At 35.3% G+C, this 14,309-nt stretch overlaps 1 pseudogene; it reads right to left on the minus strand.

Moving 5' to 3' along the window:
• Positions 1–4,017: 4,017 nt before the first annotated feature.
• Positions 4,018–4,866, minus strand: LOC123576081 (annotated as a pseudogene).
• Between the last annotated feature and the right edge of the window lie 9,443 nt (positions 4,867–14,309).

Genomic DNA, 14,309 nt, shown 5'->3' on the forward strand with positions numbered 1-14,309 from the left:
GATTTAGAATCTTCAGCTAGTCAATATTCAAAAATTTGTCTAGTTTTTTATCCTATAAAATGGTCACATTGTGTAATTAGATGCATACTCTAAATGTTAATGAAAATGCTAAGCATGTTTTTTGAATTTCCATTATGGTAGAAAACTTTAATGTTTTGAAGACTGATTTATTTATTTTGAAGTCTTTTGGTGCCAAATATGAATATAGTGTATTATCAGTGAAAAATACTATTTGATGTCCAATATTGAGCCTTACTATATAAAGTGAAAGTTTAAACTTTCTTAAATGATTTCTGTAACTGAAAGGACATAATCAAAAAATTCTAAAGTCATTTTTAACAATAATAACATGTAGATTTTTGCTATAATTTAATTCTTTTAGCATCAGAAGTACTGTAGTATTGTAGTAGTGAACTGCAAAGGAGAACCAGGGAAAGATAACTCTGATTTGAAGTCTGTCTCTGAAAAAGGCCCATTTTTGCACTCCCGTGACATCAGCGAGAAATATTCCTTAATGCTCATTCAAAGTGACAGCTGCAGCACATTAATACTTGGTCCCAGAAAATAGATGGCAAAAATCTTTTGGTCTTTATCAAAAAAAAATATATAATTACTACTCAATCTTCAGCAGTATGAGGACATTCGGCAAAGTAGAATCATTTGTTTATAATGCATCTTTTCTTTTGGGCATTAATTTCAGTGGCATTCTCTAAGAGGGAAAGGAATGTTTGGCACAAACAGCAAACTGCAGTCTTTCAAAGAGGCTCTTGCATGATACTATTCCTGAGAGATTTGCTTCAGTTAAAAGCATTCTTCTGTCCTCTGGATATTTGTGTACATGTCTGATTGAGTGGAAAAAACTGCTGGAGAAAAATGAGATCACAAATGTATGTTTTGGCTGCCATCAAGTCAATACAGTAATAGGTTGGTGAAAACATCAAAACACAATCAAAGCTGCCTTCAGTGTCTGAGTGCAGAATTCAATGGGCAGTCAGCCAGAAAAGGTCATTTTTTTCCCCCATCTCATGAGTAATCACGAAAGAAATAAATATGAGGATTAGGTTTTTGCAAAAAGTTTAAATGACTACAGGCAACAGATTCTGAATACTCTTAAATATATGCGTTTATTTGACTTAAGTCGGTAGATGGAAATGTAACAATGAGTTTACAACAATTAGGTGAATTTCCTTGTTTGTGTTTAACACAGAAAAGTTGACTACAATTCAAGATCAAGTTATGGAAATTGACACATATTTAACATGTCATGGCTTGGAAAATCCTTTGATACAGATTTGAAGGCATTAAGGAAAAGGCAAATTTATCTGACTACAAAAGAAAGCTTGTAATCAATACTTTCATGCTAATTATAATAACTTGAATCTGAGTAAAAGATTGTGTGAGCAAATCAATATGACCTTGCATAATCAAGGCAGTAATGCTTTAATAAAGATTTGATATATAATTCACAAGAAAAACAGTATTTCAAACATGAAAGTTTGAAATCCTCTCCCTATGTTGAAAATTTGTTCTTTTAATTATTTTAGTAATGTTTATTTTTGAGAGAGAGTGTGAGTGGGGGGTGGGGGATGGGCAGAGACACAGAATCTGAAGCAGGCTCCAGGATCTGAGTTGTCAGCACAGAGCCTGACTTGGGGCTCAAACTCACGAGCTGTGAGCTGAAGTCGGACGCTCAACCGACTGAGCCACCCAGGCACCCTGAAAATGTGTTCTTTTGTAGATGTTGTTTTTCTTTTATTAGATGTTTTTAATTATATGCCTTCTTGGAGAAAACAAATTCTAATATATAAAACAATAAAAAAAGTTAACACCATTGGTAACCATTTAAACCAGGAATAATGTTTCTGTCTATGAGCTGAGCAGTAATATAAAAACACAGACACAGTGGTTTTGTTATTGAACTGTGCTAACATTCAACATGCAATTTACACTAGACAGGGTGAATAGCTTGTATGCTAGAATAACTCATATTTTGGTAAGAGAGGGAAGGATAAAAACATAAATAATTATAATGCAATATAATAACTGTTGCATTATGAGAAGCTGTGGGAAAACAGAAGAGAACACCAACTCTGTCATACTGGGCAGTGTTTTCATTGATTTATTTACTTTTCTATTTTTTATTTAAATTCTAGTTGGTTAACATATAATGTAATAGTGGTTTAAGAAGTAGAATTTAGTGATTTCAGTCATTCATTCATTGATCATTTTCAAACAATGCCCAGTGCTCATCATAACAAGTACCCTCCTTAATACCCATGACCTATTTAGCCCATTGTCTCACCCACCTGCCTCCAGCAACTCTCAGTTTGTTCTCTATAGTTAAGAGTCTCTTATGGTTTGTTTCCCCCCTTTCTTTTTTCCTTTCCCTTATGTTCATCAGTTTTGTTTCTTAAATTCCACATATGAGTGAAATCATATGGTATTTGTCTTTCTCTGACTTATTGTGCTTAGCATAATACACTCTAGGTCCATCCACATCATTGCACTTGGCAAGATTTCATTATTTTTGATGGAAAATATTTTTATAATTTGTAGTTGAATATTTTTTCTAAATTATATTATGCTTAATCAGGATTCTTCATACTATTTATATTAATTATGTGGGGGATGGTGGTAGAATATTTTACTTAAATATAATAGAAATAGAGACTATATAGTACAAAAAAATAAAATCTCATTTAATGTTATATAGTTTATTTTGGTTATATATGCATGTCTACACACATAAATTCTGATGACCAAATAAACTATGCTTTCTAGGATTGTTGCTTTAAACTTTGAAAAGCATGGTTTTACCTATCTAAAAACTTATAAAATGGAAAAAAAGAAATTATAAAAATTAGATAAGATCATCTCCTCAACACAGAGAGAAATACAATAATAAATATTATTTGATAAGCTAAGAATATCTAATGTCAGCTGAATGCCAAACCCAAAATAGATTCAATAATAATTGTGAGAATATTTTTATATTAACAATAAAGTATACATGTACCCAAATCTATAATAATACCATCAATAGCTATCATTTTATTATTTTTTTTTTTTGTTAGATCACTCTACTAAGGGCTTAAAAATACTACCTTTTTGGACCTTATGACAACTCTAGGAGATAGATATGAATATCCCCATCTTATGGAGGTAAGAATGTGGTAAGGGAAATTAAATCATTTGGAAAATTCTGGAATATGCCAGAACAGTTCCAAAAATCATTCTGCTAATAACTATATCATGTGGCTATAGATGTTTATTATACTTTACATGAAAGATCTTATTTCTGAGGGTTTCAGCCTGGAGTAAGGGATGATGGAACATAATAAGAACTGTTAATCTTGGTGATTTTCACATTTTTGCGTTTATCACAAACATTTGGAGAGTTTTTAAAACAGATTACTCTATCCCCAGAGTTTCTGGTTAGGTGTGAGGTGGGGCCCAAGAATTTGCATATATTGAACAAATTCTCACATGATGTTAAAACTGCTAATCTAAGAACCATACTTTATGATATACTCTTTTTTTTAATTAAAAAAATTGCATTTACTTAAAAGCATTCAGAATGTCAACAAAACAGCTGCAACTTTTTCTTTCCTTTTTTTTTTTTTTTTTTTTTGCAATTACAGAGTGCTATTCAGTTAACAGAACGCTAGTTATTTCGTGTAAGCTGCGTCAGAGACAAGTGAAGATGAAAAAATCCTTCATCTCCGTATACAACTAATTTGTTCTGTGCACCAATAAGAACCTGTTTTAAATTCTCATGCCAATTTCCAACCCCTACATTGTCCCAGGCAAGGTTAGTGGCTACTGAAAATAGCACGAGGACAGGGCTATCTAAATACACATTTGGGAGTGTGCTAACTACACAAAAAAAGACACTGTACAGTTTAAAAGCAAATCTTACGCAACCATACATTTCAATTTTTTTTTTCTTTAAAAGGAGTTATGTAAAGGGGAGTTACGTACTGTATAGACCAGAAAAAGAGCTGTGCTAAAACCAGTTTATTCATCGTTATCTTCTTCATCTTCATTTTCTTCATCTTCCTCCTCCTCTTCAACCTCTTCATCTTCCTTGTCTTCCTCCTCTCTTTTTCTTGCTTTTTTTCAGCCTTGACGACACCCTTTTTTTTTTTTTTTTTTTTTTTTTTTGCCGCATCAGGCTTTCCTTTGGCTCCGTAGGCAACAATACCCTTTTTGTATGTCTCTTTCAGCTCAGCAGCCTTCGTGAGGCTGCTTGTCATCTGGGTCAGAGTTATTCCACATCTCTCCCAGTTTCTTTGCAACATCACCAATAGAGAGGCCTGAACGTTCTCCTTTGATTTGGGGGTGATACTTAGAAGAGAATAAGAGAAAGGCCAAAGGGGCCTCTGAGGTGCATTGGGATCCTTTAACTTGTTTCCCCTTTAGAGAGGATATAAGTTTTCATTTACTCTTTCATAACGGGCCTTGTCTGCCTTTGCTATGTCTTCAAATTTTTCTGTCTTTTGAGCAGACATGGTCTTTACCCTCTAGGCCCTTCTTAGAAAACTCGAAGAAGTTGACTGAAGCAATTGGATGCTTTTTCTTTTTTTTTTTTTTTTAGAGAGAGCACAAGTTGGGGAGAGAGGCAGAGAGAGAGAGAGAGAAAGAGAATGAATATGAATCAGAGAATCATCTTAAGCAGGCTCCACGCTGAGCTTGGGGCCCCATTCCATGACCCTGGAATCATGACGTGAGCAGAAATCAAGTCGAATGCTCAACTGACTGAGCCACCCAGGCACCTCTGGATGCTTCTTCTTGTGCTCCTCTCAACGAGTTTGCACAAAGAATGCACATTCTGCCTTTTGGCTTCTTAGGATCTCCGTTGTCCATGTTTAATTATTTTTCTCAGCAAGGCACAGAGTCCTGTGGGGCCCAGTGTGGTCTCTATGGAGCTCAGTGTCCTGCAGCAGCTGTGAGAGCAGGAGCCGGGCACAGCCTCCCCACTTTCTCTGCTCCTTAACATTACTGTCCAAGGTCCACTTTTGGAGGTATTTCTGGTGTGCACTTAGAATAGAAAACTATAGACCTAGACAGAAAGAATATCTCTGCATGGGACTTAGCCATCTACATGGGAGTGGGCTTTCCTGAGAAATCGAACACATAGTATAATATCAAATCTACTGGCCATTAAATACATTGATAAATTTTGAGTTGAGGGGTGAAAATGAAGCTATTGTAAAGTATTTTTTAATTTTTGGTTTCCTTATATTTTTAAAAAAGAAGGTTGGGGCAACAACTTAGGATTTAAGCCATTCTCGTAAGAGTGAGGCCACTGCTTTATTCAACACTGTCTCTCACATATATACTATTTTTTTTCTTGATCCTGACAATACCTACTTTCCCCAGATATTACAGTGAGTACAGAAATTAAGCAAACTCTCACTCCAAAATATTCTGCTTATAAAATTTTAATAAAATGTTATGGGTGAAGAAAGTATATTTGTTACACGTACCAGAAAATTTAAAGTTATGGAGTTTACAAATGAGTCATAAGCCAAATGAAACTTGTTTTTATATAAAATATAGAGGACAAATATTATCAAGATGATGGTATGTATAGTTGGGACAGAAAAAAGTTTATTATTGGGAAAAACAAAAACCTTGGAATTGAGGCAAAAGAAGATAAATCAGACTCAGATTTAAATATGTTCTCTTAGAAGAGCATGTATAGCTGGGTTTGCAGTGAAGAGACTGGAGTCATTTATCTACTGAGAGTGAGAATGGCACAGGATTCTGCAATCAAAACTTCAGTAGTAGGCATGTTTTGGTAAGTTCAAGTATGGTGTATCCATAACAATGAGAATTTTTCATAATGGAAATACTTTCAAGACAACTGCCACAAGCTTGATATCTGATTCCAAAGACACTTATGGGGACACTTTTGGTCTTGATGCATTCACAATAAAATTGGCTCTACTGGATGTCTTGACATATATACCTCAGTCCAGTTTTTTTTTGAACTTTGTTTATTTTTTATTGAAGTAGATAGGCAATATTACAGTAGCTTCAGGTATATAATGATTCAACACTTACATGCATTAAGATCACCATAGTAAGTCTAGTTACCATTATTATGAGATCATTGACTGCATTTCATATGCTGTATTTACATCCCCATGAATTATTTATTTTATAATGAAATTTGTACCATCTATTTTGCCCAACTCCCACCCACTATCCTCTAGCAAATATCAGTTCTATTTATGACTCTGTTTCTGGGTTTTTTTTTTTTTTGCATGTTTATTTTTTAGATTCAACATTTAAGTGAAATATGGTCTTTGTCTATCTCTGACTCATTTCACTTAGCACATCACCCTCTAGGTTCAAACATGTTGTCACAAATGACAAGATTTCATTCTCTATGATGGCTGAATAATATTCCATTGTTTACACACACACACACACACACATGTGTGTGTGTGTGTGTGTGTACTTATGTACCAGATCTTCTTTATCCATTCATCTATCAATGGACATTTAGGTTGTTTCCATATTGTTGCTATTGTAAATAATGCTGCCATGAACATAGGGGTGTGTATCTTTTCAAATTAGTGCTTCCATTTTCTTTGGATAAATACACAGAAGTAGAACTGCTGGGTCATATGGTCGTTCTATTTTTAATTTTTTGAAGAACCTCCATAGTATTTTCCATCGTGACTGCACCATTTGACATACCCCTCAACAGAGCCTGAGCATTCCCCTTTCTCCACATCCTCATCTACACTTGATATCTCTTGCTTTTTGACACTAGCCATTCTGACAAATGTGAGGTGATCTCTCATTTTGGTTTTGATTTGCATTTTTTTCTGATGATCAGCGATGTTGAGCATCTTGAGTCTGTTGGCCATCTGTATGTCTTCTTTGGAAAAATGTCTATTCAAGTCCTCTGCAAAATTTGTGATTAGATTGTTTGCTTATTTTTTTGTGTTGAGTTGTAGGAGTTCTTTATATATTTGCTTATTAACCCTTTATATATAGGATCTATCATTTGCAAACCTTTTTCCCATTTATTAGATTGCCTTTTTGTTTTATTGATGGTTTTCACCGTGAAAAAGATTTTTAGTTCGGTATCATCCTAATTGTTTATTTTTGTTTTTATTGCCCTCATACTGTCTATGTTTTCTTTTAGGAGTTTTATAGTTTCAGGTGTAACACTATGTCTTTAATGCATTTTAAGTTTATTTTTGCATATGGTATAAGAAAGTGGTCCAGTTTCAGTTCTTTGCATGTAGTTGTCCAATTTTCCCAGCACCAGTTATTAGAGACTGTCTTTTCCCCATTGTATATTCTTGTCCCCTTTTATATAGGTTAATTGAACATATAAGCATGGGTTTATTTCTGGGTTGTTTTGTTCCATTGATCTATGCGTCTGTTTCTGTGCCAGTATAGTTTTGATTGCTATAGTTTTGTGGTATATCTTGAAATCTGAGATTTCAAATATATCTAGTCTTGTTTATCTTTCTCAAGATTGCTTAGGCTATTTTAGTTTTTGCATGTGTTTCCATACAAATTTGAGGATTATTTCTTCTATTTCTGTGAAAAATGTTATTGATATTTTCATAGGGATCATTAAATCTGTAGGTTTTTTGGGAGGACATTTAAACAATATTAATTCTTCTAATCCATGACTATGGTATATATTTCCAATTATGTTACTTTAAATTATTTCATCAATATCTTATGGTATTCAGAGTACAGCTCTTACAATTCCTTGGCTAAATGTATTCCCAGGTATTTTATTCTTATTGATATCATTGTAAACAAGATACATTTTCTTAATTTCTCTTTCTGATGGTTCATTATTAGTGTGGAGAAATGCAACAGATTTCCTATGTTAATTTTGTATCCTGCAGATCTACGGAATTTATTAGTTCTAATAGTGTTTTTAGTAGACTTTTTAGGATTTGGTATATAAAGTATCATGCCATCTACAAATAGTGACAATTTTACTTCTTACCAATTTGCTTGCCTTTTATTTCTTTTTCTTGTCTGATTGCTGTGGCAAGGATTGCCAGTACTGTTTGAACAAAAGTGGTGGGAGAGGACATTTTGTCTTGTTATTGATCTTAGATGAAAAGCTATCAGTTTTTCACAATTGATTGTGATTTCAGCTGTGGTCTTTCATATATGCCTTTATTATGTTGAGGTATGTTCCCTCTACATCTGCTTTGTTGAGTTTCTAATTATAAATTGATAGTGGATTTTATTAAGTACTTGTTGTGCATCTATTGAGATAATTATAAGATTTTTAGCTTTTCCTTTGTTAATGTGGTGTATCATGTTGTTTGATTTGCATCCTGGACAAAATCCCACTTCATTGTGCTGTGTGATCCTGTTGATGTATTGTTGAATTTGCTATTAAAATTTTGTTGAAAAATTTGCATCTATGTTCATTAGGAAAATTGGTGTGTAATTTTCTTTTTTTGTAATGTCTTTGCCTGATATTGGTATGAGGATAATGCTGGCCTCATAGAATGAATTAGGAAGTGTTAATTCCTTTTCCATTTTTGGTGAGTTTAAGAAGGAAACACATTAACTCTTTAAATGTTTGATACAGTTTACCTGTGAAACCATCTGGTCTAGGACTTTGCTTTGTTAGATTTCTGGTAACTGACTAAATTTATTACTAGTAATTGTTTAGATTTTTTTTCTTTCTGATTCAGTCTTAGAAGATTATATGTTTAGGGGCGCCTGGGTGGCGCAGTCGGTTAAGCGTCCGACTTCAGCCAGGTCACGATCTCGCGGTCCGGGAGTTCGAGCCCCGCGTCGGGCTCTGGGCTGATGGCTCGGAGCCTGGAGCCTGTTTCCGATTCTGTGTCTCCCTCTCTCTCTGCCCCTCCCCCGTTCATGCTCTGTCTCTCTCTGTCCCAAAAATAAATAAACGTTGAAAAAAAAAATTTTTAAATAAAATAAAAAAAAAAAAAAAGAAGATTATATGTTTCTGGGAATTGATCCATTTCTTCCAGGTTGTTTACTTCGTTGGTGTATAATTGTATATAATGATCTCATAATCTTTTTTGTTTCTGTATTAGTTGTGACATCTTCTCTTTAATGTCTGATTTTATCTATTTGAGTTTTCTCTCTCCCTTTTTTTTTTGATGAGTCTAGCTAAAGTTTTATTCTTCTTTTATTTATTTAATTTTTTTATGTTCATTTCTTTTTGACAGAAAGAGAGACAGAGTATAAGCGGGAGGAGGGGCAGTGAGAGGGGGAGACACAGAATCAGAAGCAGGCTCCAGGCTCTGAGCTGTCAGCACAGAGCCCAACGTGGGACTTGAACCCACGAACCATGAGATCATGACCTGGGCCAAAGTTGGAGACTTAACTGACTAAGCCATCCAGGGTCCCCACGTTTTGTCTTTTTTTAAATCTTTTCAAATAAATTGCTCTTAGTTTTTTCTCCCTTTTTATTGCCTATTGCATTTATTTCTACTTGGGTCTTTATTGTGTCCTTCTTTAGACCAACTTTGGGTTTTGTTTATCTTTTTCTAGTTCCTTTTGATGTAAAATTAATTTTTTTAATGTTTTATTTATTTTTGAGAGAGAGAGAGAGAGAGAGAGAGCGCGCAAGTGAGCATGAGTGGGGGGTGGGGTGTGCAGAGAGAGGGAGACACAGAATCCAAAACAGGCTCCAGGCTCCGAGCTGCTAGCGCAGAGCCCAGCACAGGGCTTGAACCCATGAACTGTGAGATCATGATCTGAGCTGAAGTCAGACGCTTAACTGATTGAGACACCAAGGCACCCTGAGATGTAAAATTGTTGAAAATTTTTCCTTTTTCTTAAGGTAGGTGTGTATTGCTATAAAATTCTCTCTAGAACTACTTTGGTGTGTTTCATAGATTTGAGGAGGTTGCTTCCGTTTTATTTTGCCTCAAGGTATTTTTTTATTTCCTCTGTGATGTCTCTGTTGACCTATTTATTGTTTAATAGCATGTAGTTTAGTCTCCACTTTTTTGTGTTTTTTCCAGTACTTTTTTTCTGGTAATTGATTTCTAGTTTCATATTGCTGTGATCAGAAAAGATGCTTGGAATGATTTCAGTCTTCTTAAATTTATTAAGTCCATCTGATCTAATGTATCATATTAGGGCATTGTTTCCTTACTGATTTTCTGTGAGAAAGGCCTGTACACTGATATAAGTTAGGTGTTAAAATCCCCTACTATTATTGTGTTACTGTCAATTTCTCCTTTTATATCTGTTAATATTTGATTTATATATTTAGGTGCCTCTGTGTTAGATGTATAGATATTCACAATGGTTATATCCTCTTGCTGGATTTATCCCTTTATCATTGTGTGCTACCCTTCTTTGTCTCTTGTAACAGTTTTTTATTTCAAATCTGTTTTGTCTGGTGTATTCTATTCCAGCTTTTTATTCACTTCCATTAGCATGGAATATATCTTCCTGTCCCTTCACTTTCAGAAATATGTGCCTTTAGGTCTGACATGGGTCTCCTACAGGCAGCATATAGATGGGTTTTATTTTTTATTATCCATTTAGTCACTCAATGTCTTTTGATTGGAGCATTTAGTTCATTTATATTTAGAGTAATTATTGATAGGTATAGATAGGAATATACTTATTGCCTTCTTGTTAATTGTTTTCTGGCTGTTTTGTAGTTCTCTGTTCCTTTCTTCTCTCTTCTCTTGTGATCTGATGATTTTCTATAGTGTTATATTGGAGTTTTTTTTTTCTCTTTATTTTGTTGTATCTTGTATAGGGGCTTGGTTTGTGGTTACCATCAGATTCATGTATACATCCTATGTTATAGCAACCTATTTTAAATTGATAGATCCTTAAGTTCAAACATATTTTGGAAACATTACATACCCTCTCCACATTTTATGTAAATTATGTCATGTTTTATAGATTTTTATTTTGTGTATTTCTTAAATATTGTAGATATTGTTTATTTTACTTTTGTGTTTTAACCTCCATACTATCTTTGTAAGTGGTTGATCCACTACCTTCATTGCATGTTTGCTTTGACACTGTGATTTTTTTTTTTCCTTTCAAATTTCTTTACTTCTAGTTATGTCTTCTCCTTTCCACCTAAAGAAGTCCTTTTAACATTTCTTTTAAGGCTAGTTTAGTGGTGACAAATGACTGTAACTTTTGTTTGTCTCAGAAACTCTTTATCTCTTCTTCAGTTTTGAATAATACTTCTGTGCAGAATATTCTTGGTTTAGATTTTTTTCTTCCACCATGTTAAATATATCATACCATTCTTTTCTGGCAAAGTTTTTGCTGAAAAATCAGCTGCTATATAGCCATATGGGGTTTCTCTTATACGTAACGAATTGCTTTTCTCTTGCTTCTTTTAAGATTCTCTCTTCATAATTAATCTTTGACATCTTAATTATTATTGTGTGCCTTGGTATGGATCTTTTTGGGTTCATCTTTTGGGCTATTTGTGCTCCTGAATCTAAAATGTCTGTTCCCTTCCCTAGCTTAGTGAAGTTTTCAGCTATTATTTCTTGAAATAACTTTTCTGCCCCAATAGCTTTTCTTTTTTGACCCATATGATGTTAATATTTTCATTCTGATGTTGTGCCAGAAGTCCCTTAAACTATCCTGATTTGCTGCTGCTGCTGCTGCTGCTGCTGCTGCTGCTCAGTCTGGATGATTTCTGCTACCCTGTCTTCTAGATCACTGATCTATTTTTCTGCATCCTTTAGTCTGATGTTGATTCCCTCTAGTGTATTTTCATTTCAGTTATTGAATACTTCTTTTTTTTTTTTTTTGTATTTTTCATCTCTTTGTTGAAATTCTCCCTGTGTTCAAACATTCTTCTTCCAAATTCAGTGAGCATCTTAAGACTATTATTTTTAAATCCTTATTAGGTAGATTGCTTGTCTCCATCTTATTTAGTACTTTTCTGATTCCTTCCTTCCTTCCTTCCTTCCTTCCTTCCTTCCTTCCTTCCTTCCTTTTTGTCTTTTCTTTCATTTGGGATTTGTTCTTTCCTTTTTTGTCTGACTCGGTGTTTCTTTTTTTTTTTTTTTTCAACGTTTATTTATTTTTTGGGGGACAGAGAGAGACAGAGCATGAACAGGGGAGGGGCAGAGAGAGAGAGGGAGACACAGAATCGGAAACAGGCTCCAGGCTCTGAGCCATCAGCCCAGAGCCTGACGCGGGGCTTGAACTCACGGACCGCGAGATCATGACCTGGCTGAAGTCGGACGCTTAACCGACTGCGCCACCCAGGCGCCTCTCTGACTCTGTGTTTCTATGTATTAGGTAGATTGGATACATCTGGTCTTGAAGGAGTTGTCTTATGTGGAAGGCTTCCTCTGGGGTCCTATAACACAAATACCTCTTGTTCAACAGAATCAGGCACTCTGGAGGTGCCCTCTGTTGTGGCTGGATTGTGCACCCTCCTGTTGTGGCTGGACTGTGACTGCTATGGATTTGCTGAGTTTGATGCTGGCTCAAGTGAGGCAGGCTGAGAGGTCCAGCTTCAGATGCTGTCAGCTCATTGGCGGGCAGAGCTGAATCTCCTGCAACCAGGGCAGGAGCTGCTTCAGAGGACACCAGCCTGATATGGTGGGGAAGGAGCCACTTTGTCAGGAGTACCAGTCATGGCCAAGGCCACCTGCCAGTGTGGCAGGACAAGAGCTACATTGTAGGGGATATTCTGTTCTGCTCTGTTCTGTTTCCTGGATGTGAATAGGCTGGAGCTTCTTTGGAGGGGCACCCTGTGGGGTGAGTAGGTTGGGTGAGGTGGATCCATGGGGAACATGGGTAGGGTTAGTGGTCCTAGGGGAGTAAATACAGAATGTCTCAGCGTTGGTTCCTGCCAGCATTGGGCCAGCTAGGCAGAAGGTTGGCAATAAAAATTCTGCTTACCTTTGCATACATTCTCTGATAAATTTCCTTCAGATCTCTGCCCTTCGAAGCAGTGCACAACCTAAAATTAGCCAATAAATCTCTTTTATGTATGGCCCAGGCACTTTTCAAACTGCTGCCTCTGTGCTGGTTTTGGAGCAAGTGAGTCTGTATGCAGGCCCTTTAAAAGCAGAGTCTCCTTTTCCTACAGCCTTCCTACTCTCCCAGAGTTAAGCCCTGATGCTTCACAGAGGATCTGAAGTAGGCTCTGCACTGACAGCAGCAAGCCTGTTGCAAGGCTTGAACTCATCAACTGTGAGATCATGACCTGAATTGAAGTCGGACACTCAGCATATTAAATTAAATTATATTAAAGCTATACAGTGTACTGACAAAAAGACTACAGATAACTTATAATTGATACCATGTTACAAGTATTTTGAACTAAATTGTGGAACAGAGCATTTATGCTAAAGAACTTATAAGAGGAATAGGTATGGGATAAATAAGAAAAATATTGAAATCTTGTATAACTAATACTCAGATTCAGATATAAAATGTTAGTATCTTTGAAGCCCCCTCTTTTGCCATGCTTTTTCTTTCATGCCCTGATATGGTTAACAAAGCTCAAATTTACATGATACGGCAAATGCAAAGCCAGTTTTAGCACTCAGCTTACCCTGGTTCCTAGATTCACTTAGTTTTTGGAATATTTATTCTCTACTTGCTTTCCAGCTTATCTTTACATTTATGAGAGTTCCTTTTTGAAATATGTTATTACAGTATCATAAGTGTTTACATTAGGAAGGCTGGTCAGTGTACTATAATCCTTCTTGAAATATCAATTAGTCAAATATGTTTTTATATTTGAAATATAACCTAATAACTATCAAGTTCATCTTAATCTGAGAGGGTCATATTTTATGCATGCCAGTGGATTTGCAGATAATTATAGTAGACAGCAGGAAGATGGATAAAACATTTGTTGATTTTATAAAGGAGAAGGCAAGCATTTACTCCTCCAGAAGTGCTATTTTAAATATTATCCTAGAAAATATTAGGCCAGAGCATTGGAACCTAGAGAATTTTCCATGCCTAGCAAATACGGCAGCAGAACAATTCCAGGACAGGAAAAATTTGTATTTTTTATTAAAATAGTCAGAGCACCAATGCTGATAACTGCTGAGAGAGCTGTAAAGAAAAAAATAACAATATTATGACTTAAAGAGACATAAAATTGTGGTGCCTTTATTTCAAGAAATGTTTTCTCTACCCAAGTGATTTTGGAGAACTTAATACAGAAATAAAGAAAATAGATGGGGAAGCTGGAGTAAAAAATAATGGCATCATGACAGATGTTTCAGACACAGTTAAAATGGCTATTGTGGCAATAGCTCAGCAGTAATGGGACAAAGAAAGGAAGATAAGCAACTGTATTATAGGTA

The sequence above is a fragment of the Leopardus geoffroyi genome, chromosome C2 (assembly GCF_018350155.1).
Source record: "Leopardus geoffroyi isolate Oge1 chromosome C2, O.geoffroyi_Oge1_pat1.0, whole genome shotgun sequence".
NCBI classification, from domain to species: domain Eukaryota; kingdom Metazoa; phylum Chordata; class Mammalia; order Carnivora; family Felidae; genus Leopardus; species Leopardus geoffroyi.